Below are 27,251 nucleotides of genomic sequence, written 5' to 3'. Positions count from 1 at the left end.
ATGTGGCTTCATTTGCATCAAACTGTTCAAGGAAAAAATCATGGAGTTTGAAGCACAGGAAATTTTTACAGGGCAGATATTTCACTAGTACATATTACTTCTGCTCAGATTACACTGGTTAAAGCTAGTCACATGACATGGATTTAATAGAGGCTGGAAAATGTATTCTTACTACATGCCCAGGATGGAACGTAAGTGAGTTTGGCAAAGAACTGACCAGTAATAAATCACACTCTCTTTGTTTCTTCATCAGTCTAATTTTTTTAGTTGAAAGGTTACAGTTGTCCTTAGGAAGCTACAGTTCTACTAATTTCTAACTAATTGCAACCTGAGGGAAGTGAGAGATTTTTATATTCTAGAAGTCAGAGGAGTTAATTTGCATGCAGTAGTGCTTAAACTCCATGTGTGTTCTAGTCTTTACAGTCACTTGCTGTGGATCAGGAGGAGCCAAGACCAAAAAATACAAAGACAGACATGGAAGCTCGATCTTCACCATATGTTAGTGGAGGAATGAAAAAGGGACGCAGACCAGGATTGCTAAAGTCCAACATGGACTTGGCTGTTGATTTTCCACCCATGGGTATGAAAAATAGATTCAAAAATAGGTCCAATTGAATCCATACAAACAAACCTCAATTATCTCCATATAGACTTAGATGAACACTTCTAATATTTACAAATTAGCAGAAACTTATTCTGGATCTCTGTAAATATCTACTCTAGGACAATTTTTTTTTTTTTCTGCAGAAGTCAGTTTTCAGAGGGTATGCAACTGGATTGATGTGACTTCCTGTCAATATAATTGAGTTAATTGAGCCTAGATCATATAAATTTCAGAGCACAGATAGGATGGTATGGCATTGCAGTATTGAAGATTCAAAAGGTCACCCTAATTGAGGATTCATTGACTAAAGGTGTATCCAATTGGTGCTATCTGACATTGTTTTTTCAGCTACACTTCCTGACACCTCTCCAGAAGTACAAAAATAAAGATGCAATATGCCCTCACTTTCCTGACATACATTAATTATGTATAGAGACAGATACTAAACATTTTAAATGACCAAGAGAGGTTAATTTATATATTTGGGCTGAGATTTAATGTTTAGCTTCTTAAATTCAACAAAACACTTTTCCAGGCTCTTTGGAGATGTAAAGAAGGAATGACAATAAATGACTTAGCCTAGATAGTTTTAGTGATGTTGTAGGAGGAGATAAGCAATACATATGTTTAACTATAATATATGAAATCATAGTAGCGCTGAAGCAGAAATATAAACAAGATATAATGGCAACACAGAAGATGAATGCATTAATTCTATTTCGGCAGTATCTTAAAGGGCTCATAGGAAAAATATTTAAGTTAAATCTTGGAGGAAGATTGGATTACAGATGCTAGAATGATGCAAGAAAATTTATGTGAGCAAAAGTGCAGAAATAAGCAAGGTCATATGGTTAGGGAGTAGAGCATAATCTGATTTCACTGGAAGGAATTCATTCATTATTCGATAAATATTTATTGAGTGCTTATTATGTGCCAGATACTATTATAGGCACTTATGATACATCAATGAACAAAAACAGATTAAAACATAACAAAACAAAAACCCTGACTTGGATCCTCTTATGAGAAGGAGGAGCATAGAGAATGTAAGAGACCATAAGATATGAGGAAAAAGATTGAGGCCATTATATTGAGCACCTTAAATTATTTCCTAATAAGCTAAAGAAGCTGAGTTTAGAATGTGGATTTGGAAGTCCTCACATACATGTGAGAACAAAAGTCTCTGGGGATAAATTGGGTTTCCTAGAGAGAGAAGAGACCTGAGGAGAGAATTTTGAAGAATGACAACAGTAAACCAGGAAGGCAGAGAAAGAGCTGGTACAGCAGACTGAAAAGGAATTTTCAAAACATAAGGTTTCTGAAGGAAAGGAGAGCACTTTTCTTTGCACCACTGAATCTCCAGTGTCTAACACAGCCCTCTCAACAGAGCAGGTGCTCTTTTATCTTTTAAATCCATGCATTATTGAAAGACGTCAGGAGATAGCATTAGGGAGGAAAAACTTTAAAAAGTGAGCAGAAAAATCTTCCCAATTGTTCAATCAGATAAGTAATTATGCTGGTTATTCTCTTTGCCCCTCGCAATCCTTTATCTGTCTCCTGAACCCCCTAGAGGACTGACCTCTACAAACTGTGTTACTTGAGCTTCCTGCCCTCTATCTTAAGATTGGGTTAACCAATGGGAGACACCAACAGGACATCATGGGTAATAGAAATGATAAGTAAGGGAATTTCTTCTGCTCCCCCTCCCTGGTGGTCCATAGTTTTGACAGAAGCCGATTTTCATCTACTAAGACCACAGCTCATATCAGGCAGCTACAGCTCTTGCTCATTTCTGGTAACACTTCTTTCTCCACTTGCCTTCCCGCTCTTGCTGGTCTCTGGATACCTCGTCACTCTGCTTGGCTTCTGTAACCTCCCACCGGGTTATTTCAGCTCACCAACATTCACGTTATAAAATTAAACCCTTTGAATGTGCCATTTCCTACTAGACCATGACTGATGGGGTCATTAAAATCTTTTAAGAGATCATTCATAACACTTCAGGGATACTGTAAAGGATTAATTAAGTGGGGGAATCTAAATTCAGGTAGGATATGTCAGTTAATAGTGGAAAGTAGAGACTGTGCGTAGAGACTTCTCTTGAGTAATGTAAAAATGAATGGAAGGAGAAATGGCATGATGTAAAGAAGAAAGGGCTAGGGAAGATTTTTCATGTATCTATTTATTTAGGATGAGGCATAATTCAGCCTATAAGTGTGTTCAACAGAATGCACCAATAGAAAATGAAAGAGTAGGAATTTAAGGCTCAGAAATAATAACCACTGGAGCCCTATCTCAGACAAGTCAGGTTTAACACCCACTAAAACCTGTGAAAGAAGTAGGGACACTTTTTCTGTAACAGAAATGAAAAATGTAAGGTTGGTAGAAGACAGAAATAGAATTAATGATAGAAAACAAGAAAGCTGAGGGAGGTTATATCTGATGGTCCCTCTTTTCTGGGCAATACATGATGAAGCAGTGTTTGCTAATACAGTCATAGGAAACCACATATGATTTCAGATAAACAGAAAAAGGGAGTAAGTTTGAGTTGTGAGTTTAACTTTATGAAATGGGTGTTGAGAAAGAGATTTTCAGAACTCTGCAATTTCATCTTTTATCTTGCAATGAGTAGGATAGATGAGAAAAGAAGAAACCACTGTATTTGTAGAAATTGCAATAGTCTAGAGCAAGAGTGAATGAGGGTCTGACCTGAGCAGAGAAGAGTGGGGCTAAATAAGAGGATGCAGCAGAGAGTCTCTTAATGCATTTACTATATGCACCGTGCCCAGTTTTATATAAGGCACAATGGAGACTCTACAAAGAGCAGACAACATACTTCCTACCTCAAAGGATCTCACAAGCTAGCTGGAAAAGCAGAGATATATAGCAAGGACTGGAGTATCAAAACACTATCAAACTAGGGGTCAGGCCCAGATTTCTAAACCCTGCCTGCCACTAACTCAATATCAGATGATGCATCAGGTGATTTGATTTGTCATCTGCACCTCAGCTTCTTTATTTGACCAATGAAGAAGTTAAAAATTGATGGTTTCTTTGTTTTTTAAATACCACTCTTCAATGAAAGGAACCAGGGTTCCTTGGAGAAATTCCTAACGTGAGGGCTGGGGCAGGTAAAATAGAAGCTGGAGGATCTTGCAGTGCCAAAAGGAAGGAAGTGCTCAACACACAAATAGATGGGGGCATGTCAAAGGAAATCAGAAGCCAACCCAAAGGCAATCCCAATGGCCAAACTTGAAGTAACTTGTTCAACAAAATAAATAACATGGCATTAGATTATAACCCAAAATATGAAATACTAGTTGGCTATCCTTATCTGAAATGCTTGAGACCAGAAGTTCTTCAAATTTCAGACTTTCTCAGATTTTTGGAAATTTGCATATATATAATGAGATATTTTAGGGATGGGACCCAAGTGTAAACATGCAATGCAGTTCTGCTTTTTCTACACATAGCCTAAAGGTAATTTTATACAATATTTTAAATAATTTTGGGCATGAAACAAAGTTCTGACTGCATTTTGACTGCAACCCATCACATGAAGTCAGGTGTAGCCTTCTTTCCTTGGGGCATCATGTCAGTGCTCCAAAAGTTTGGGACTTTGGAGCATTTCAGATTTTGGATTTTCAGATTAGGGAAGATCAATCTGTGACTCTATATGAGTGCACACCAATATCAATAAATGACTGAATAAAAAAAAATGAAGAGAAAAGTTAAATCTTTCTTACAGAAGAATTTCAAATAATATATGTAACTACACCCCCAACTAAAAAAAGGTGAAACTTGACACCCCTCTACACATACCCTGAGAGTAGACTAGGCTTAACGACTCAACCCCAAGCAACAGAATAGGGAAAGGGAAAAATAGTAACTTTACACTTTTCTCCTTTACAGGAGAAAGCTGGCCAACATGACATTAACCAAGTGATGAGGGTTAATATCCCTAGAAATGTCATGTGATTATCATATACCCTCAATAGAATATGATGAGGAGGGCATTTCACCTCTGTGGTCTTCTTCCCAGAAACCCATAATCCCAGTCTAATTACGAGAAAGACATCAGACAAACTCAGATTGGAGAACATTCTACAGGATATCTGGCCAGCACTCCTCAGGACTACCAAGGTCGTTTAAAAAAAAAAAAAAAAAAAAAAAAAAAGGAAAGACTGAGAAACTGTCACAGACCAGAAGAGACTGGAGAGAGATGACAACTAAATGCACTGTGCTACCTTGGGTCAAATCCTGGACTAGAAAGAGGACATTAATGAAAAAACAGATGAAAACCAAATAAATTCTGAAATTCAGTTAATTTTAAAAAAAATTGATGGTCTCTAAAGTCTCTTCCAGCTGGTAGCTATAATAATAGCATTTATTATCTAATTGCTTCAAAACTGTTCATATTGCTTACAAAGTGCTAAGAGCACATGAAGTAAGGGAACTATTAAAGTAGAATGCAAGGCTTTAATCAGCTTTTTCCTCCCTCTCTCTTCTGACTTCCTGTAGTTGTGGGTTTCAGTGATGTAGTGTATGATTAGTTCATTTTTGAGGCAATAGTGTAATAGTGAAAGTCTGCTGTCTCTTGTTACTTTCCCAAGTCAGTGCCCATCCTCTTTTCATAGTAAGAATGGCCTCTAGTGAACCAGCAGGTTTCCATCCGTTTGCAGTCCTGAGCCATGGGGCTCCCGTGCTGTGCTATCATGCTCTTACACGGTTGCTATGGTGATGGTCATGGTGGCAGGCCTACCTTTGGCTCATTTGATTTTCCTGGACAGTTTCTTTGCTTTAAAAAAAAAAAAAAAACATACACACACACACACACAGTTTATGAAGCCCCAATGTGAAATCATGTTGGCTGTGATTCATGACATTTTCCTGAGACTTTATAATGTTTCTTTTTTCTAAATAAGCAATTTCAGGTCAGGTAAAAATGTGAGTAAATCATGCCTGGCTCTTGTTCCAGATGTATCAATTTCTGTTCATTCCCCTTTTTCCCCCTCATGGCTTTGGGACAATAAAAATAAGCAATGCCTCCACTCTGGAGCCTTTCTGAGTGTGCAATATATAAATGGTATACCGTGCAGGGAGCAATATTTCCTTACCTTGGTCATTACCAACCTTAGCGTTTTCTCTGGCAATTATCTGAAACAGAGCAATAACGTGGAGTAATGATCTTGGCACACTTGAGACCCTGGGAGGATCAAAGAGGCTGATGTGACAGTTCATGAAACAGGGAGGAAGCAAACCGTCCCCCACTGCCAACACTAACACAGCTATGTGCTTGAGAGTCTGGGAGAGCCCAGTTGCCAAGTGTCTGCCTGCATTTTCTTTGAGGGGGCCAGCCCCAGAGCAGGTCAGGAAAATTGTGGCTTTTATCAAGCAGACACTGTGGCTCTCTTTGAGGATGGCCAAAGACTCACTCACTGCTAGTAACTGCAACACATGTGGTCTTTTAAAGAGAGGACATGAATATTTTCATTAACTGGGAAAGAAGGTGCCCACATGAGACTTCATTTATTTGGGAGACTTAGGGCAAGGCTGAAAGGGGCAGGATGTTTATAAAGAAATTAACAGTGAGGGCTCTGGAGACAGACTGCCTGGGTTTTAATCCTGGCCCTTTAAGTTACCATTCTGTACAAGTTACCACTCTGTACAACGTAAGGAAATTCTAACCTCTCTGCCTAAGCTCCCTATCAGTAAAATGAAAGTAATGGTAATACCCACGTCACAGGCTGTCCTGGCGATTAACATGTGAGAAGTACCGAGAACACTGCTTGGCACATGGTAAGTACTCAATAAATGTCAACTGCTATCGTTATTTTCAGGATAGGAGGGTGGTATCCAAATCCTGGGCTTACACAAGGGGTTTTTCATTGAGAGAAGTCCACAAAGGTAGAAAGGGTAGTCCCTGGTGAGCCTTAAATGGACTTGGCCAAAGAAGTTTACATTTTTATGTAGCCTGGGTGACAGAGAGAGACTCTGTCTCAAAAAAAAAAAAAAAGAAAAGAAAAGAAAAAAGAAATGGGGCCTTCTGAGGAAGAAACTGGTAGTGCTATGGATTTTGAATTAGAGGGATGCTGCAGAAACTGACCCTGAGAAAATATCCTGCTTTATGTCGAGCTCTTCCCCATAGAACACAGAAAGATTTTTCTATCATTATTGTGTCCAGCATATAAGTATTAAAAACTAAAACATCTCGGTAATTTAACAAAATTTCTTAACAAAACACTAATTCCTCAGAGTTTTAAAAGTACAGAGTACCTTTTATAGAGCATATTATAATGAAGCTCATAATAATTTTCATAACAAATGTGATTTGGCAACTGAGAATTCTCTTTTAAGAAGATTCTGTTTTCCTAGTTCCATGTACTTTTTTAATGGTAGAGCTGACATTTGGATCTGTGCAACTATGTGTAAAATAGATCTTACACATTTTGGCCAAAAGGCCAAGTTATTTCAATTACACAAATGTATGAGAAGAAAGTCCAGTATAAATAGCTTTTTCAAATACTCCTCGAAATTAAATTCAAAATGTTACTCCAAGTGTAAGTCACAAATTCTACAAATAGAATGATTTGCAGAGGCCCAAATATTCCATTTACATTATATTTGGAACACTAAGCAACTTGAATTTAGGTCCATTTTTTTCTCTCTGTGTGTGTGTGTGTGTGTGTGTGTGTGTGTTTTATACTTTAAGTTCTAGGATACTTGTGCAGAACGCGCAGGTTTGTTACATAGGTATACACATGACATGGTGGTTTGCTGCACCCATCAACCCATCATCTACATTAGGTATTTCTCCTAATGCTATCCCTCCCCCAGCCCCACACCTCCTGACAGGCCCTGGTGTGTGATGTTCTCCTCCCTGTGTCCATGTTTTCTCATTGTTCAACTCCCACTTATGAGTGAGAATATGTGGTGTTTGGTTTTCTGTTCCTGTGTTAGTTTGCTGAGAATGATGGTTTCCAGCTTCATCCATGTCCCTTCAAAGGACATGATCTCATCCTTTTTATGGCTGCATAGTATTCCATGGCATATATGTGCCACATTTTCTTTATCCAGTCTATCATTGATGGGCATTTGGGTTGGCTCCAACTCTTTGCTATTGTGAACAGTGTGGCAATAAACATATGTGTGCATGTGTCCTTATAGTAGAATGATTTATAATCCTTTGGGTATATACCCAGTAACAGGATTGCTGGGTCAAATGGTATTTCTGGTTGTAGATCTTTGAGGAGTCACCAAACTGTCTTCCACAATGGTTGAAATAATTTATACTCCCACCAACAGTGTAAAAGTGTTCCAATTTCTTCATATCTTCTCCAGCATCTGTTGTTTCCTGACTTTTTAATGATCGCCATTCTAACTGGCATGGGATGGTATCTCATTGTGGTTTGGATTTGCATTTCTCTAATGACCAGTGATGATCAGCTTTTTTTCATAGTTTGTTGGCCACATAAATTTGTTCTTTTGAGAAGTGTCTGTTCATGTCTATTGCCCAATTTTTGATGGGGTTGTTTGCTTTTTTCTTGTAAATTTGTTAAAGTTCCTTGTAGATTCTGGATATTAGCCCTTTGTCAAACAGATAGATTGCAAAAATGTTCTTCCATTCTGTAGGTTGCCTGTTCAATCTGATGATAGTTTCTTTTGCTGTGCAGAATTCTTTAGTTTAATGAGATCTCATTTGTCAATTTTGGCTTTTGTTGCCATTGCTTTTGGTGTTTTAGTCATGAAGTCTTTGCCCATGCCTATGTCCTGAATGGTGTTGCCTAGGTTTTCTTCTAGAGTTTTTATGGTTTCAGGTCTTACATTTAAGTCATTAACCCATCGTGAGTTAATTTTTATATAAGGTGTAAGGAATGGGTCCAGTTTCAGTATTTTGCATATGTCTAGACAGTTTTCCCAACACCATTTATTAAATAGGGAATCCTATCTCCATTGCTTGTTTTTGTCTGATTTGTCAAAGAGCAGATGGTTGTAGATATTTGGCATTATTTCTGAGGTCACTATTCTGTTCCATCGGTCTATATATCTGTCTTGGTACCAGTACCATGCTGTTTTGGTTACAGTAGCTTGTAGTATCATTTGAAGTCCGGTAGCATGATGCCTCCAGTTTTGTTCTTCTTGCTAAGGATTGTCTTGGCTATAAAGGCCATTTTTTGGTTCCATATGAAATTTAAAGTAGTTTTTTTTTTTTTCTACTTCTGTGAAAAAAGTCAATGGTAGCTTGATGGGAATATCTTTGAATCTATAAATTACTTTGGAAAGTATGGCCATTTTCACAATATTGATTCTTCCTATCCATGAGCATGGAATGTTTTCCCACTTGTTTGTGTCCTCTCTGATTTCCTTGACCAGTGGTTTATAATTCTCCTTGAAGAGATCCTTCACATCCCTTGTAAACTGTATTCCTAGGTACTTTATTCTCTTTGTAGTAATTGTGAATGGGAGTACACTCATGATCTGGCTCTCTGTTATTGGTGTATAGGCATGCTTGTGATTTTTGCACATTGATTTTGTATCTTGAGACTTTGCTAAAGTCGCTTATCAGTTTAAGGAGAGTTTAAGCTGAGACGATGGGGTTTTCTAAATATATAATCATGTCATCTGCAAACAGAGACAATTTGACTTCCTCTCTTCCTATCTGAATACACTTTATTTCTTTCCATTGCCTGATTGCCCTGGCCAGAATTTCCAATACTTTATTGGATAGGAGTGGTGAGAGAGCATCCTTGTCTTGGGCTGGTTTTCAAAAGGAATGCTTCCAGCTGTTGCCCATTCAGTATGATATTGGCTGTGGGTTTGTCATAAATATCTCTTATTATTTTGAGATATGTTCCATCAATACCTAGTTTATTGAGAGATTTTAGCATGAAGGCGTGTTGAATTTTATTGAAGGCCTTTTTTGCATCTATTGAGATAATCATGTGGTTTTTGTCACTGGTTCTGTTTATGTGATGGATTACATTTATTAATTTGCATATGTTGAACTGGTCTTGCATCCCAGGTGTAAAGCTGACTTGATTGTGGTGGATAAGCTTTTTGATGTGCTGCTGAATTCAGTTTGCCATTATTTTATTGAAGATGTTTGCATCGATGTTCATCAGGAATATTGGCCTGAAATTTTCTTTTTTTGTTGTGTCTCTGCCAGGTTGTGATATCAGGATGGTGCTGGCCTCATAAAATGAGTTAGGGAGGATTCTCTCTTTTTCTATTGTTTGGAATAGTTTCAGAAGGAATGGTACCAACTCCTCTTTGTACCTCTAGTAGAATTTGGCTGTGAATCTGTCTGTTCCTGGGCTTTTCTTGTTTGGTAAGCTATTAATTACTGCCTCAATTTCAGAACTTGTTATTTGTCTATTCAGGCATTTGACTTCTTCCTGGTTTAGTCTTTGGAGGGTGTATGCTCCCAGGAATGTATCCATTTCTTCCAGATTTTCTAGTTTATTTGCATAGAGGTGTTTATAGTATTCTCTGATGGTATTTTGTATTTCTGTGGGATCAGTGGTGATATCCCCTTTATCATTTTTTATTGTGTCCATTTGATTTTTCTCTTTTCTTCTTTATTAGTCTGGATAGCAGTCTGTCTATTTTGTTAATCTTTTCAAAACACCAGCTTCTAGATTCATTGATTTCTTGCAGGGTTTTTTGTGTCTCTATCTCCTTCAATTCTGCTCCGATCTTAGTTATTTCTTGACTTCTTCTAGCTTTTGAATTTGTTTGCTCTTGCTTCTCTAGTTCTTTTAATTGTGATGTTAGGGTATGGATTTTAGATCTTTCCAGCTTTCTGATGTGGGCATTTAGTGCTATAAATTTCCCTATAAACACTGCTTATTCTGGTATGTTGTGTCTTTGTTCCCATTGGTTTCAAAGAATTTATTTATTTCTGCCTTAATTTCGTTATTTACCCAGTAGTCATTCAGGAGCAAGTTGTCCAGTAGTTGTGTGGTGCTGAGAAGAATATATATTCTGTTTATCTTTGCTATTGTGAATAGTGCCACAATAAACATATGTGTGCATGTGTCTTCATAGTAGAATGATTTATAATCCTTTGGGTATATACCCAGTAATGGGATTGCTCAGTCAAATGGTATTTCTAGTTCTAGATCCTTGAGGAATCGCCACACTGTCTTCCACAATGGTTGAACTAATTTACACTCCCACCAACAGTGTAAAAGCTTTCCTATTTCTCCACATCCTTTCCAGCAACTGTTGTTTCCTGACTTTTTAATGATTGCCATTCTAACTGGCTTGAGATGGTATCCCATTGCGGTTTTGATTTGTATTTCTCTAATGACCAATGATGATGAGCATTTTTTCATATGTCTGTTGGCTGCATAAATGTCCTCTTTTGTGAAGTTTCTGCTCATACCCTTTGGCCATACCCTTTTTGATGACGTTGTTTGTTTTTTTTTCTTGTAAATTTGTTGACGTTCCTTGTAGATTCTGGATATTAGTCATTTGTCAGATGGATAGATTGCAAACTTTTTCTCCCATTCTGTAGGTTACCTGTTCACTTTGATGATAGTTTCTTGTGCTGTGCAGCTCTTTACTTTAATTAGATCTCATTTGTCAATTTTGGGTTTTGTTGCCATTGCTATTGGTGCTTTAGACATGAAGTCTTTGCCCATACCTATGTCCTGAATGGTATTGCCCTGGTTTTCTTCTAGGATTTTTATGGTCTTAGGTCTTATGTTTAAGCCTTTGATCCATCTTGAGTTGATTTTTGTATAAGGTATAAGGAAGTGTTCCAGTTTCAGTTTTCTGCATATGACTAGCCAGTTTTCCCAACATTTATTAAATAGGGAATCTTTTCCCCATTGCTTGTTTGTGTCAGGTTTGTCAAAGATCAGATGGTTGTAGATGTGTGGTGTTATTTCTGAGGCCTCTGTTGTGTTCCATTGGTCTACATATCTGTTTTGTTACCAGTACCATGCTGTTTTGGTTACTGTAGACTTGTAGTATAGCTTGAAGTCCGGTAGCATGACCCCTCCAGCTTTGTTCTTCTTGCCCAGGATTGTCTTGGTTATGAGGGCTCTTTTTTTTTGTTGTTCCATATGAAGTTTAAAGTATTTTTTCCAATTCTGTGAAGAAAGTCAGTGGTAGTTTGATGGGGATAGCTTTGAATCTATAAATTACTTTGGGCAGTATGGACAGTTTCACTATATTGATTCTTCGTATCCATGAGTGTGGCATGTTTTTCCACTTGTTTGTGCCCTCTCTTAAATCCTTGTGCAGTGGTTTGTAGTTCTCATTGAAGAGGTCCTTCACATCCCTTGTAAGTTGGATTCCTAGCTATTTTATTCTCTTAGTAGCAATTGTGAGTGGGAGTTCACTCATGATTTGGCTCTCTGTCTGTTATTGGTGTATAGGAATGCTTGTGATTTTTGCACATTGATCTTGTATCCTGAGACTTTGCTGAAGTTGCTTAACAGCTTAAGGATATTTTTGGCTGAGACGATGGGGTTTTCTAAATATATGATCACGTCATCTGCAAACAGAGATAATTTGACTTCCTGTCTTCATATTTGAATACCTTTATTTCTTTCTCTTGCCTGATTGCCCTGGCCAGAACTTCCAACACTATGTTGAATAGGAGTGGTGAGAGAGGCCATCCTTGTCTTATGCCAGTTTTCAAAGGGAATGCATCCAGTTTTTGCCCATTCAGTATGATACTGGCTGTATGTTTTTCATAAATAGCTCTTATTATTTTGAGATACGTTCCATCAATACCCAGTTTATTGAGAGTTTTTAGCATGAGGGGTGTTGAATTTTGTCAAAGGCCTTTTCTGCATCTATGTGGTTTTTGTGATTGGTTCTGTTTTTGTGATAGATTACATTTATTGATGTTGAACCAGCCTTGCATCCCAGATATGAAGCCAACTTGATCGTGGTGGATAAGCTTTTTGATGTTCTGCTGGATTCAGTTTGCCAGTATTTTATTGAGGATTTTTGCATCAATATTCATTAAGGATATTGACCTGAAATTTTCTTTTTTTGTTTTGTGTCTGCCAGATTTTGGTATCAGGATGGTGCTGGCCTCATAAAATGAGTTAGGGAGGATTCTCTCTTTTTCTATTATTTGGAATAGTTTCAGAAAGAATGGTACCAGTCCTCTTTGTATCTCTGTGAGAATTCACCTGTGAATCCATGTGGTCCTGGGCTTTCTTTGGTTGGTAGGCTATTAAATACTGCCTCAATTTCAGAACTTGTTATTGGTTTATTCAGGGATTCAACTTCTTCCTGGTTTAGTCTTGGGAAGGTGTATATGTCCAGGAATGTATCCATTTCTTCTAGATTTTCTAGTTTATGTGTGTACAGTTGTTTATAGTATTCTCTGATGGTAGTTAGTATTTCTGTGGAATCAGGGGTGATATCCCCTATATCATTTTTTATTGTGTCTATTTAATTCTTTTCTCATTTGATTCTTTTCTCTCTTTTCTTCTTTGTTAGTCTGGCTAGCGGTCTATTTTGTTGATCTTTTCTGAAAACCAGCTCCTGGATTCGTTGATTTTTTTGAAGGATTTTTTTATGTCTCTCCTTCAGTTCTGCTCTGATCTTAGTTATTTTTTGTCTTCTGCTAGATTTTGAATTTGTTTGCTGTTTCTTCTCTAGTTCTTTTAATTTCGATGTTAGGTGTCAATTTTAGATCTTTCCTGCTTTCTCTTGTGGGCATTTAATGCTATAAATTTCCCTCTACAAACTGCTTTAAATGTGTCCCAGAGATTCTGGTACTTTGTGTCTTTATTCTCATTGGTTTCAAAGAACATCTTTATTTCTGCCTTAATTTCATTATTTACCCAGTAGTCATTTAGGAGCAAGTTGTTCAGTTTCCATGTAGTTGTGCAGTTTTGAGTGAGTTTCTTATTCCTGAGTTCTAATTTGATTGCACTGTGGTCTGAGAGACTGTTTGTTATGATTTCCTTTCTTTTGCATTTACTGAGGAGTGTTTTACTTCCAATTATGTGGTCAATTTTAGAATACGTGTGATGTGGTGCTGAGAAGAATATATATTCTGTTTATTTGTGGTGGACAGTTCTGTAGATGTCTATTAGGTCCGTTTGGTCCAGAGTTGAGTTCAAGTCCTGAATATCCTTGTTAATTTTCTGTCTCATTGATCTGTCTAATACTGACAGTGGGGTGTTAAAGTCTCCCACTATTATTGTGTCTAAGTCCCTTTGTACGTCTCTAAGAACTTGCTTTATGAATCTGGGTGCTCCTGTATTGGGTGCATATATATTTAGGATTGTTAGATCTTCTTGTTGCATAGATCCCTTTACCATTATGTTATGTCCTTCTTTGTCTCTTTTGATCTTTGTTGGTTTAAAGTCTGTTTTATCAGAGACTAGAATTGCAACCCCTGCTCTTTCTGCTTTACATTTTCTTGGTAAATATTTCTCCATCCCTTTATTTTGAGCTTATGTGTGTCTCTGCATGTGAGATGGGTCTCCTGAATACAGCATTCTGATGGGTCTTGATGCCTTATCCAATTGCCAGTCTGTGTCTTTTAATTGAGGCATTTAGCCCATTTACATTTAAGGTTAATATTGTTTTCTGTGAATCTGATCCTGTCATTATGATGCCAGCTGGTTATTTCATGTGTTAAAAGCTGCTTTAAATTTTGTATTTTTACTTTTTACTGATACATAATATTTTACATTTTAAGGAAGTAAATGTTTTGTTACATGCATAGGTTGTATAATGATCAAGTTGGGATATTTGAGGTATTTATCACTTTGATTATTTATTTTTTCTATGTGTTGGGAACAATTCAAGCTACTCTCTTCTAGCTATTTTGAAATACATAATACATTGTTGTAACTATAGTCACTCTACTTTGCTGTTGAACAATAGAAGTTGTACCTTTTATCTAACTGTATGTTTGTACCTGTTAACCTACCTCTCTTCATCCCTGCTTCACCTACCCACCCTTCCCAGACTCTAGTATTTAGCATCTGTTTTTAAAAGCCCTTCCCATCTTTTCTCTCTCTCCTATCCCTTTTTCCTTCCTTCTTTCCATCAATAAAGATGTAATAAGTATCTTCTCTCTGCTAGATACTGTACCAGATGCTTCCATATTTGTTTTCATCAGCCCAGTGTTTTTGGTTTGTTTGTTTTCCTACTAAAGCTTCACTGTCAATGATGATAGTAAAGAGCCCCAAATAAAGCACCAGAACAGTTGTTTCATGAAGTTCTCTTATAAAGGCTCACACTTTATAAGAAAAGTACCATTGCAATGCTTCTTGGGAGATTCTCCAAGCATTCTTTGAGGCCTTCATGATCTCCCTTTTCAGTGAACCAAGTCCCCTCCAAGGAGAGACACCTTTGGTGTCAACTAAGATTCTTAAGAATTGGATCCTGGTTGTGATTCCTATGTGACCTGAAGGTAAGCCAGTAACTCAATTTATCTCATATTTGGTTTCTTAAACTAATATTTTATGAATACTTGCCACATAGTGCAAAATAAATAAAGCGTATATATGGACAAATCATTTAATTTTGGATTCTTTAATAAAAATAACAGAAAGGCAATAAAGTCAAGATTGAAAAAAGTTGTTCTTTTAGTATTGAATTCACTTCTTCCTTCATGGAGTTTTTCCACATCCTTAAGGAGCTTAGAGTAACTTAAAAAAAACAAACAACTAAGTGACTGGAAAGTAGACATTAAGAAAGAGTGGTGCAAATTCTGTGCATCCTATGATTTAACTAAAGAGATCATCTCATAGTAGAGCAACACTGAAAACTTCTGCAGAGACAATGTGGTGCAGTGGAGAGAGCACTAACTTCAGTGCCAGCTGTGAGACCTTGAACTTGTTGGACCTCAGTTTCCACCTCTACAAAACAAGGAAGTTACAGTAAAATATCTATAAGATCTTCTCTGCACAAAATGCCTAGGATTCTCAGGACCACTTAGCAATAGCCTTCAGTATAAATTTCCAACCATTAATTTGAAAGTTATTAGAATTTAAAATAGTCATAATCTCTGCAGTTCTGCTCTAGTCCCCTTCAAACTCACACCTTTTGATGGGTTAGCCAGAGAACATAGTGTTTTCTCAGAGTTCTTTGTTCTGCATAGAGTTATGCTCCAGTTCTACTGCCTCTGGTTTACTTATTGCACATTGTACTAAAATTTGGCATCCAACTGTTTAATAAAACTCATTGCACCACAGTTGAAGGCTCCAGATTATTTACTACCTAGGGTCTTCTTAAATTTATTCCCACATAATAAGAGTGTGATAACAGCTGAAAAAAATTTCTAAAATCTGCATTCTTTTTCCTGGAGGCAGTTGAACTCAGCTTTCAAGGTTTGACCATCTTATCAGTCATCAAAGAAATGTATGGCCAGGATCAAGTATATGGCTATTCTTGAACACTGCCATCACTTGTATCTAGGTGAAATTGAGTTGAATGAGCAAAGGAGACTGAATAATACTTTTTTTCACAGCGTTAAGGTTTAAGATAATTTATATAAAGTACTTGATATGTGGGAGACACACAGTAGGTCGTAGTCATTATCAAGGGATATGTTGATTTATTGAGCTCAATTCTCACCAAATCTCATTCCCACATAAAGCTCTTGCTAAACAGAAACCTGCACTTTCCCATAACTATCATGCTTTCTTTTGCCTCTGAGCCATTTCTTCTGCCTGTTCCAATGCCTCATCCCACTCATTTTTAACTGATGAATTCCTATTCAACATTTGGAATCTCAAGATCCATTCATAAATTCAACAGTATTTATTAGGGACCTGCTATGTCCAAGAAACTGTTCTTGATGTTGTGGATATATCAGGGAACAAAACTCATTTGTGTTTTCTCCTAACATGTCTTGTAATTACCAGCATGCTCATTTTTATCCCCACTGAACTGTACACTTGCTGGGAGTGAAGACAATGCCTCTCTTAAAAATGCAGCACTGAACAAAAGTCTGGCACAAAATAGCTGCTCAATAAACACAGCAAATAATATTAAGAATAAGAAATGAGAATACATAGAAAGATGAATGGGACAATACCTTGGTGGTGTTATTAGACTACTAATTACAACAGCAGCATATGAAGACACTATTCAGGCTGTGATCAACTGAACCCTAAAAACCTTTCTGATATTCACCTTAACTTTATTCTCAAAAATCACAAAACAAATGTATTAGTCCATTCTCACACTGCTATCAAGATACTACCCAAGGCTGGATAATTTATCAACAGAGGAGTTTTAATTGATTGACAGTTCCACCTGGCTGGGAGGCCTCATGAAACTTACAATCATGGCGGAAAGAGAAGCAGATAACCTTCTCTACAAGGCGGCAGGAGAGAGAAAAAGCATATGTAGGAGGAAATGTTAAACACTTCTAGAACTACCAGATCTTGCGAGAACTCACTATCACAAGAACAGCATGGGGGAAACTGCCCCCATGACCCAATCACCTCCCACCAGGTCTCGTCCTTGACACATGGGGATTATGGGATTATAATTCAAGATGAGATTTGGATGAGGCCACAAAGCCAAACCATTTCAACAAAGGAGAATTATACATCTGTTTCAGTCTAGGTACAAGTTTATATTTTTCTAGAATTTTTATCCTTTTACCACAGAGGGAATATTTTTTTAAACAAGCTTTTAAGAAAGCCACTAAGGCAAGAGAGAAAAACGAACAGGACAGTCTCAAAGGAGCTGAGGTATAGACTAATGGGTCTTGCAGGGTATTTTCAAAAGACTAGTCAAGAGGGTGGCACTTGTGGAAAAGGAGCATGAAAGGAATATCATGGAAAAGGAAGAAAACCTAAAACAGCAGAAAGAAAAAACTTTTATTTGAAAAAAAAGAAGCACTATGGAGGAAAGACATCAACAATTACAAACATGAAAACAGCAAAAACAGTAAAAGTAGTAAATGCGATTACAGATTATACATACAATTGTTTTATTTGATTTACTCAGCAGCTCTGTGGGTTCTGTAAGAGAGGAATCAGCCTCCCCATTTCACAGATAAGGAAACCAAGGTGCAGAGACTTGCCTAATTACATAGCCAGTAGTCGAAGTTCTCTGACTTATGATCTAAGAATATTCTCACATAGAAAAGGGGAAAGATAAGATTAAAAAAATCAAAGATAAGAATGAAGAGAAGGCAGTGATTAATAAACGCTTGTTGCATGAGTGGGACAGAGATATATAACAGGAAAGACTGAAAATACAAATTTCAACTTCAATGGAGAATATTTCTCTGGGGTCCCTAAACATTTTCAAGACTTTGGCTCCTGATTCCTACAGATATCATTGTGGATATGATGTAACTAAGTGGAAGAAATCCGTATTCTTGTTTATAAATTAAGAGATTAATTAATAAATAGTAACTCAATTATTATTTGTTGACCACAGTATCAGTCAGGGTTGAGGCAGGAAAGAGATGGCTCACTCAAAGGGTAAAGAGCATTTAATGAAGGGACTATTTACACATTTGGAGGGAGGGAGAATAACTAAGGGACTGTTCATAGTGGGAAGTGGTCTTTACTCTTGCACCCCGAGGGCAATGAATGAGAGGGAGCACAGATCCCAGTGGGCGCTGCAGCCATGAGACAGGGCTGCTTGACAAGAGCTGAGGTCTCTGGGTCTCTGATAAGAGAATGCAGCCATGATGATGAGAGCAGAGAGAAGGATGCCGTGCCAAATACCTTCTTTTCCAAAAAAAGATAAAATCAAGAAAGAAAGATAGGAATAAAGGGAAGAGATGAAAGACTGTACTACTTCAACAAAATGTGAAAAAGGAGGAAAAAGCATCTTTCTTAAGGTGTGGGAATTTAGAAAATGGGGAAATATATACAAACTTTAGTTATATTTTCCAGTTTTGTCCATTCATTCTGCAACAGTGTAATGAATCTACTACACTGCAGTCATTCAGAAACCTTGGGGTTAATGGGACAATAACACAAAATCCCTGCCCCCAAAGAAATCAGTCCACTAGGATACACATGCAAGTGAACAACAGCAACAAAACCAAAATAATATCATGTTATAAAAGATACACACACAATTCCATGGTGCAAAGACAGCAAGTGCTATTCTTGGTAGAGCTGGAGAAGATTTGCAAGTGAGAGGGACATCTGAATGGCATTTTAAATCAGCAGTTTTGCAAGACCAGGGAAATAAAGGCATCTCAAGTATGGGGAGTGGCTTGTGTCCAACTGTGGAAACTCTAAAGGACCTGATGATTTAAGGAGCTGCAACAATTCAGCCTGGCTTGAGTTTGGGGTGGTTGTGGGGGAGTATTATACTAAAGACCATTAACTTGACTCTAAATAGCAGTTGCAGACTTTAAAGCAAGAAAGTGATATGGTTACATTTATGTATTAGAAAGACCATTACTGAAGTATTGTCTCCAATTTAAGGAATGGAAGGGGTGGGGAGGAGGAGCAGTCAAGTATAAATTTATTTCCTCTAAATTTCTATCTTTCTGTCAGTCACTTTTTTTCATCTTTATTGTATTTGCTTGATTTTTTTAAAAAGGGGGGTGCATTTTAATCTGAGATAAGAAGAAGAGAAGTGCAGAGTGAAAGATGGGGTTTATTTTCACATTGGTGTCATTGCCTTGCAGACATTCTGGTAAGGTCCTGCAGGTAAAGGAGCTGTCCTACTCAACGACTGACCTTGGTAGGACCTTGGCCACTGATCTGCATTCAGGGAATTTCACGTCTCTTTCCCTTCTAGATGTGGCCAGTCCATCACCAAAGCCAGGAAAGAGATATGGGAGGGAAGCTTCATCCCCTACCCAGTGCATCATTATTGGCAACAGTAAGAAGCAGAGCTGGGAATTTGAGAAGCAAACCAATGCCTTCTGCTTCTCTTCATTATTCCTGACAACAGATGGAAAAGAGGCAAACCCTCACCTTCTGTGGTCGCTTCTGATACGCATCCGGGAACCTCATTCTCAGTAGCTACAGATTTCCCTAATCACTCATCTTAACTTAACTTGACACTGCATTTTAGTACCTTTCATGAGAAGGGTCTTGGGAGGCCGTAAACCTATGTTGCTGGGAAAAGAATGTACTGCATTAAACAGAGCAGGAGAGGAGCTGCAGATTACCAGCTCTCACAGCTTGTTCGCTTGTGGAGACTAGGCTGCAATGTGCTCTTGAAATCACTGGGGTGGGCCTTGTTTCTGAGGAAATAAAGAGGCCCCAGAACCTCCCAAGTGAGCGAAGAATGATTTCCAGATACTCAAATGGAGTGGCCTTCTGGCTACATGAGCTGGATGTGCTTGGCAGTCTTTCCATCTGGCTGGCCAGTATCCTGAGGTTAGCAAAGCAGAAGGGAAATCTTTGGGGAGCTAAAAGACATGTGCACGTGCCAGTATTTTTGACAAATGCTCAGTTAATTGTTTTCTATGATTCTTCTCCCGAGACACAAACTGTGTGCACCAGGCATCAAGAACTATCCCCATCCCACCACCCCAGATCCCAAGGCAAACTTCATAATTACACACATTTGGGCCAAGCATGTACCCCACAGGAAATGGACAGATCAGCCCCTAGGGATGAAAGAATGATGCAGGGCATGGGAAAGCAGAGAAATCTCCTGAGTGAGAAAGAAGACAAATTCACATAAGCCTGAGAGCTTATATACCAGTAGGAGAAACTCGGAATTTCTTGTCAGGATACTAAGGAAATGGTGGTCAGAAGAGGCCTGGGTAAGTTGATGAAAAATCTGTATTGTTCTATATCTGGTAAACAATTTAGTATTTGGAAACCACAACATTCCAGGATGGAACTCAATTTTGGATCAGTTACTGGAAATAGTGGCATATACAATGGGTTCCAAAACAGATTATGCATAAGTAGAGATGAATCAGGAGTCTAAACTTTAAAATCCACGATCTTCATGAATGTTTTTTTCCAGATCTAGTCCTTTTACGATTTTGTCTCTTTTTTGTTCTACAGCTTTTTCTAGTTATATTTAGCTCCTGCCATTTATTCATCAAATATTTTGTAGTTGAGCACTGTGTAGGATGCTTATGTACTCTGCTCTTGTTGAGTTAGAAAGCTTTAGAAGATATAATTCTCTGAATGAATGTTAACTGGATGAAAATCTCACCTGTACACACTGATGTTGCTTATCAGAGCAACAGACTAGAATAGTAAAGAGCCCCAGTTCTACTACCGACACTGCTGGAGAATTGGCTTCTGCAGAAGATAACTCAATTTCAACTTACGGTATTTTTGTCAAATGTTTTGAATCAAGAGATTTCTGCACTAGGTATAAAATCTAACCTCTCTATATATGTTTTTAAAGTAATTTTTGTTTGCTTCCACTAAAGGTAGATTTTACAAGCAATGACAACATAACACGTCAAGTCAATTTAAAGATCTGCAATCTAAATAAGTTTCTTTAAGACCACTAAGATAATGAGTTACTTATTTAAGGATTGATTATCCATTCTCTTTGGAATTCAAAATTTTCAGAGAGAATAGAAATTCCTCAAAAAAAAGTTGAATTTAAAAGGCATTGAAATCATAAAGATGAAACAGATATGTAGTTGGTTAATAGATTTTACATGCCTGAGAAAATCTGTAAATAACTTCAATAAAATGTTTACTGAAAGAACAAGAGTACAAGAGAAGCAAGTATCAACAACAATGGCAAATCTAAAAAAAAAAAAAAAAAACTTGAGCAAAAAATTTGTCATCAGGAAATAAATGAGTCAGATGAGAAGCAGTATTGGTAAATTCAAGTTTAAAAATTTGACCAAGACATTCAATATAAGAAGTAGAAGTCGAATAAAATGAAATAAAGGCAAGAAAAAAAAAGTTTGAGGCAAAGGCAAGTAAAGGAAAGAGATTGAACTCATTTTTGCTTTACAAAAATATTTTAAAAATAAAAACTTTATGATTGTTTAAAATCACATTAACTTATTTTAGAAAAAAAAAATGCTTTATTTTGTTTTGGCTTGTTTTTCAACCAGGAGATAGCCCAGTCTTTGTGAAATAGAAATACCAACCAGAAAGTTTTGTTGGATTAAAAATATATCACTACAGCTCTGAAATTAGTATAAGGCTAATTAGTATAAGGCTATGTGCATAGAGTGCCCTTTAATAAGCAGTAGTAAAACATTTTAGAATGCTTTGTTTGAAAAATAAAAAAAATCCCTCAATGAAGCCTCTTCCAGACATGTGTCATGGGTTTTTTGTTGCTGAATTCTTCCATATTAACAAACTAAGTTGCTCTTCCTTTCATTCCTTTGGCCACAGGACAGATGAAATTCACCAAAGTCTCTACCACAGACATTCTCAGATGGTCCTAATAAAAAGAAGAAACCCAAACCAGAACTGGTGGTCCACATTGTGAGAGTTGCTGAATATCATCACAAAGCAATAATTATCCAACAGCATGCTTGGTGGCTCAACATTCTGAAAGGCAAATGTCAAGGGCATATAGTCTCAACCATATTGCTAATGGGAGCTCATGTTTTTTGTGTTGGGTGGTCTTGTGTTCTGCCTGGTGGTCTTTCTTCTGCCTGCTACGACAGCACTAATGATTTCATGTACACAGTATTCACTTGTCTCCCTGTAGTAGTGCATGACAAGTCATAAAAGACAGACTGCCCAGAAATGACACTGCAGTATTCCAGACATTTTCTCTCTTGGTGGTGACAGTTCCAAATCAAGCTGGCTCAGTGCTTTTAAGTCAAAGCATTTGTCTAAGTGGTGGTTCAAAACACAGTCTTAGATCTGGAAAATCAAACTAGGCTCTTCTCACTTCTCGCATCACTGCTGGTAATAAATATTCAACTGCCGGACCACAGATAGCAGATTATGACAGATGACACAGAATAGAATCCAACTCTTTCTTAACGTGAAGAACTCATCTTTTGGTTAGAGAGATTTCACTACCTTTTAATAAGCATAAGTAGATCATTTTACAGACTTTCTTCCACACTCACTCAGGATTTTTTTTCCCAAATTCCCACAAAGAGTAGCAAGGGAAGCTTCATAGCTGCATAGAATATTAATATAATTTCTGTTCAGAGGATCAAAGTATCACATACTCAAAAATCAATCCAGGCAGTTATCCCAGCTTTAACTCTAAAGAATATATTAGAACATTCTTTATCAGAAGTTGACCTACAATTCTGGATAGGGCAATCAGACCAAGAATTTACTCTCCATAGACTTGGGGCCATCAATTAGATTAGGTTTGGGGAATTCAGTGCTCTCCCCATAAACCACCCATCCCAAGTGATCTTCCTGCAAAATCCTACACTCACTACCTCTACCATTCACTGGCCATTTTATTACTTTTGGCCTTTTATTGTGGTTACATTTTCATAATAATTCTTTTGTTAAACGAACATAAATTGAGTCTCTATTAAACCTTTTTAAGACCTAGAAAAAGCTTCTAAAACGGAGTGATACTTGAGCTGGCCATTCTAAGTGCTTCTATCACATCCTTAAGAAATATTTGATGCAGAACCTGCCACGCTACATTGTAATCATTTTGCTTCATTGACTGTTTCTCCTTCTTTATTATAGGTTCCTTGAAAACAGACACCAGACATATTTATCTTCTCATACGAGTGCCTAAACTCTGTGCCTGGTTCATAGCACAGGGTCGATACATGTTTTCATGAGTAGATTAAACTTGGCCCATTGGAGGGGAGAGAATGATTACAAGGACAAACAAGATTTAGTTTTATCCCTCAAGGTCTTTCTAAGTTAGCACATGGCTAGGTACAGAGTAGATGCTCAATAAATGCTGGTTGGTTAGTCAATTCTCAGACAGTTATTTTCCTTCAGATAGAAAGACAAGGTTACCAAAATGAATATATACCAGCAAAGCCAGTTATGGTTTTATTTTGAAATATCAATACCTTTCCTTGCTTCACTCAGGACCCCAAGTACTAATGAACAAGAAAGAAACAAAGCATAGGGATTCCTTATCATACCAAACATAATATCAGAAGCCAAAACTGAGACACATAGTCTTACACCAGTAGAGGATTTTTTTTTTTTTTTTAGACATAGTTTCTCTCCTGTTGGCCAGGCTGGAGTGCAATGGTGCAATCTCAGCTCACTGCAAACTCCTCCTCCTGGGTTCAAGCCATTCTCCTGTCTCATTCTCCTGCCTCAGCCTCCAAGTAGCTGGGATTACAGGCATGTGCCACCACACCCGGCTAATTTTGTATTTTTAGTTGAGATGAGGTTTCTCCATGTTTGTCAAGCTGGTCTCAAATCCTGACCTCAGGTAATCCACCCGCCTCAGCCTCCCAAAGTGCTGGGATTACAGGCGTGAGCCACCACACCCAGCCCCGAGGATATTTTAAAATAGAACCATTCTGGATCAACCAAGGTGTTTGGTTCTTAGTACTTTTGGTCTGTAATATGCCTCAAGAATTTCCAGTTAGACCTTGACAATTATATGAGAAAATAACTATAAAAACACTTTAAAACTGTATAACACACAATGAAAAGATAAGTGCTATAAATAGAACATGTATTTCTGCATTAAAAATACATGGACCAATTTGGTAAGTGCACACATGAAGAAATAGTGATTTGAGACATTCCCTAATTCACTTATACTCTTTTTTTATTAAGTAACTTAAAGCACAGGATCTATTGTAAAGTCAGAACTAAAAAGGACCAGAGAAGAAGAGGAAGTAGGTGACAGAAGAGCAGAATATTGTAAGAGGAAGGGACTTGGTACAGAATCACAAAGCCCAATAGAGAAAATTAGAAACTTATTCAACATCTATTAAACAGACTTTAACTGAGTATCACTGAGTGTCTCTGAGGTCCCAGACATGAAGCTAAGAGCTGTGAAGTGCATCAAGATGAATAAAATTCAGACTAGTGAAAGAAAGCTTATAGTCTGAGGGTTGGGGTTGGGGGGCGGGGGGTGCGGGGCTGGGGGAAGGGAAAAAAAGACCAGTATGTATACAAATATATCAGAAGGCAGAAGTAATTATAGCTGGAGGAGAAGTTCAGATAGAGTGCTGTCGTAATGTAAAGGAAGAAAACCTCTCTTCATTAAAGGATGCTTCAGGGTAATTTCATAGAAGGGATGTTATGTAAGCTCAGTCTGAGGTACAAGAAATTCAAGAGCTAGGTAAAGGATGAAGAATACTACATTTGGAATTAACACTATAAGGAAAGCATAGAGGTAGGAAACTTACTAGCTATGTTTAATAAGCATCAGGTACTCCATTTCGTCTAAAGTTTAAGGTATGCTTGAGGACATAGTGAGAAATGAGGCTGAAGAGTAGACTGTGGCTAGGTTATAGACAGCAGCCTAGAATACTAAGCCAAAGGATTTGGGCTTTATTCAGCCATCTTTGGGAGCTACTCAAGGTATGATAGGATCATAGCTGTACTTTTGAAGCTTAATCTGGACACAATAAAATAATAATAAAATAATAGGTGAAAAAAGATTGGAAGTGAGAGATAAATTTAGATGTTATTAAAAATGCCAGTACAAAACTGAATGAACATCTTCAAGAAGGAGGTGACTGCTATAATGTTCTGATATTTGCCATGGTCTACTCAGGCTGATGCAACAAAATACCATAAACTGAGTGGCTTACAAACAACATAAATGTATTTCTCATAGGTCTGAAGGCTGAGATGTTCAAAATCAAGGTGCTGTCAGATGTGGTGTCTAGTGAGGCCTGCCTTCTGGTTCATAGATAGTGCCTTCTCACTGTGTCTTCACATGATGGAAGGAACAAGGCAGCTCTCTAGAACCTCTTTTATGAGGGCACTAATCTCGTTCATTAGGACAGAGTCTAATCATCCCCCAGTTAGGCCAACCTCCTACCATCACCTTGGGGGTTAATATTTCAACATATAAATGTTGAGGGGACATGAATACCCAGACCACAGCAATAATATTAAATGTGACAAATACTGCTGTCTTGTATAGTCAATGTAGGAATGAGCCATGAAAGATTAGAAGGGAGGCCAGTATGAATTGGGGCTGAGGTGAGGAATGACACCTGAAGGAATTTAGTGTCAGGTATGAACAAACACCATAGGAGCAAGATGCTTGCAATCTTAAGTCATACATAGGGTCTCATGACAGAATTAGGAAGGAGAGAGATGAGACACGATGGCAAAACAGAAGCCTTCAGCAATCATCCCTCCCATGGAAACACAAAATTGAATAACTGTTCACACAAGAAAGCACCTTCATAAGAACCAAAAATCAGGTGAGTGATCATGGTATCTGATTTTAACATCAAAGCAAGGAGACACTGAAGAGAGTAGGCAAGAGTCTTGAATTGCTGACACCACCCCTCCCCTATTCTCCAGCAGCAGATATGTGGCACAGATTGAGAATCTGTGTGCTTGCAGGAGGGAGAGTGCAGTGATTGTTGTACTTTGCATTGGAACTCAGTGCTGTCCTGTCACAGAAAGCAACATTGGGCAGAATACAACCAGCACTCAAGAAGAATGCATTTAGACCAACCTTAGCCAGAGGGGAATCACCCATCCCAGCAGTGGGAACCTGATTTCTGGCAAGTCCCACCACTGAGGGCTAAAGTGTGCTGCAGTTTTAAATAGACTTAAAAGGCTGCCTAGGCCACAAGTACTGCAATTCCTGGGCAAGTCCTTGTGCTGTGCTGAGCTTAGAACCGGTGGACTTAGGATGCATGCAGTCCTACTGAGACACCAGCCAAGATGGCTAAGAGTTTTCTTGCATCACCCCTTCCCAACCCCAGGCAGAACAGCTTGCAGCTCCAGGAGGAGCTCCTTCCCTCTGCTTAAAGAGAGGAGAGAGGAGAGTAAAGAAGACTTTGCTTTGCAACCTGGATACTAGCTCAGCCACACTAGAACACCCAGCAAAGTCTTGAGCCTCCATTCTAGGCCCTAGCTCCTGGTTGACATCTTTAGACACACCAAGGGCCAAAAGGGAAGGACCTAGTCCTGGCAGGGTTCATCATCAACACTCCACTTTCAGCAATGGACAAATCATCCAGACAGAAAATCAACAAAGATACACTAGACTTAATCTGCACTATAGACCAAATGGACCTAATAGATATTTACAGAACATTTCATATTATGGCTACAGAATACATATTCTTCTCCTTAGCACATGAATCATTCTCAAGGATAGATAATATGTTAGTCCACAAAACAACTCTTAAAAATTTTTTTAAAAATTGAAATAATATCAAGTACTTTCTCTGACCACAATAGAATAAAACTAGAAATCAATAACAAGAGGAACTTTGGAAACCACAGAAACACATAGAAATTAAACAATATACCTCTGAGTGGCCAGTAGGTTAATGAAAAAATTAAGAAGGAAATTTTAAAAATTCTTGAAACAAATGAAAATGGAAACACAACATAACAAAATGTATGAGATACAGCCAAAGCAATAATAAGAGGAAAATTTATAGCAATAAACACATACATCAAAATAGCAGAAAAACTTCAAATAAACAACCTAATGATGCATTGTGAAGAACTCGAAAAGCAAGAGCTAACCAAACTCAAAATTGGGAGAAGAAAAGAAATAATAAAGATCAAAGCAGAAATATGTGAAATTGAAATAAAAACAATACAAAAGATCAATGACACAAAAAGTCATTCTTTTTAAGTTAACATTAACAAACCTTTAGCCAGACTAAGAAAAA

General features: G+C 37.7%; 1 long non-coding RNA gene across 1 annotated transcript; it reads left to right on the top strand.

The window, feature by feature from the left end:
* The first annotated feature begins 6,332 nt into the window (after nucleotides 1–6,332).
* On the top strand, nucleotides 6,333–22,435 carry LOC106994713 (uncharacterized). Its single transcript, XR_001441352.3, has 4 exons — nucleotides 6,333–6,403; nucleotides 14,914–15,005; nucleotides 19,322–20,300; nucleotides 21,859–22,435. It is a non-coding gene; the product is annotated as an uncharacterized LOC106994713 (long non-coding RNA).
* Nucleotides 22,436–27,251: the final 4,816 nt, after the last annotated feature.

The sequence above is a fragment of the Macaca mulatta genome, chromosome 1 (assembly GCF_049350105.2).
Source record: "Macaca mulatta isolate MMU2019108-1 chromosome 1, T2T-MMU8v2.0, whole genome shotgun sequence".
In the NCBI taxonomy this organism is placed as follows: domain Eukaryota; kingdom Metazoa; phylum Chordata; class Mammalia; order Primates; family Cercopithecidae; genus Macaca; species Macaca mulatta.
The sequence above is the reverse complement of the archived record's forward strand: the minus strand, read 5'-3'. Positions and strand labels throughout refer to the sequence as shown.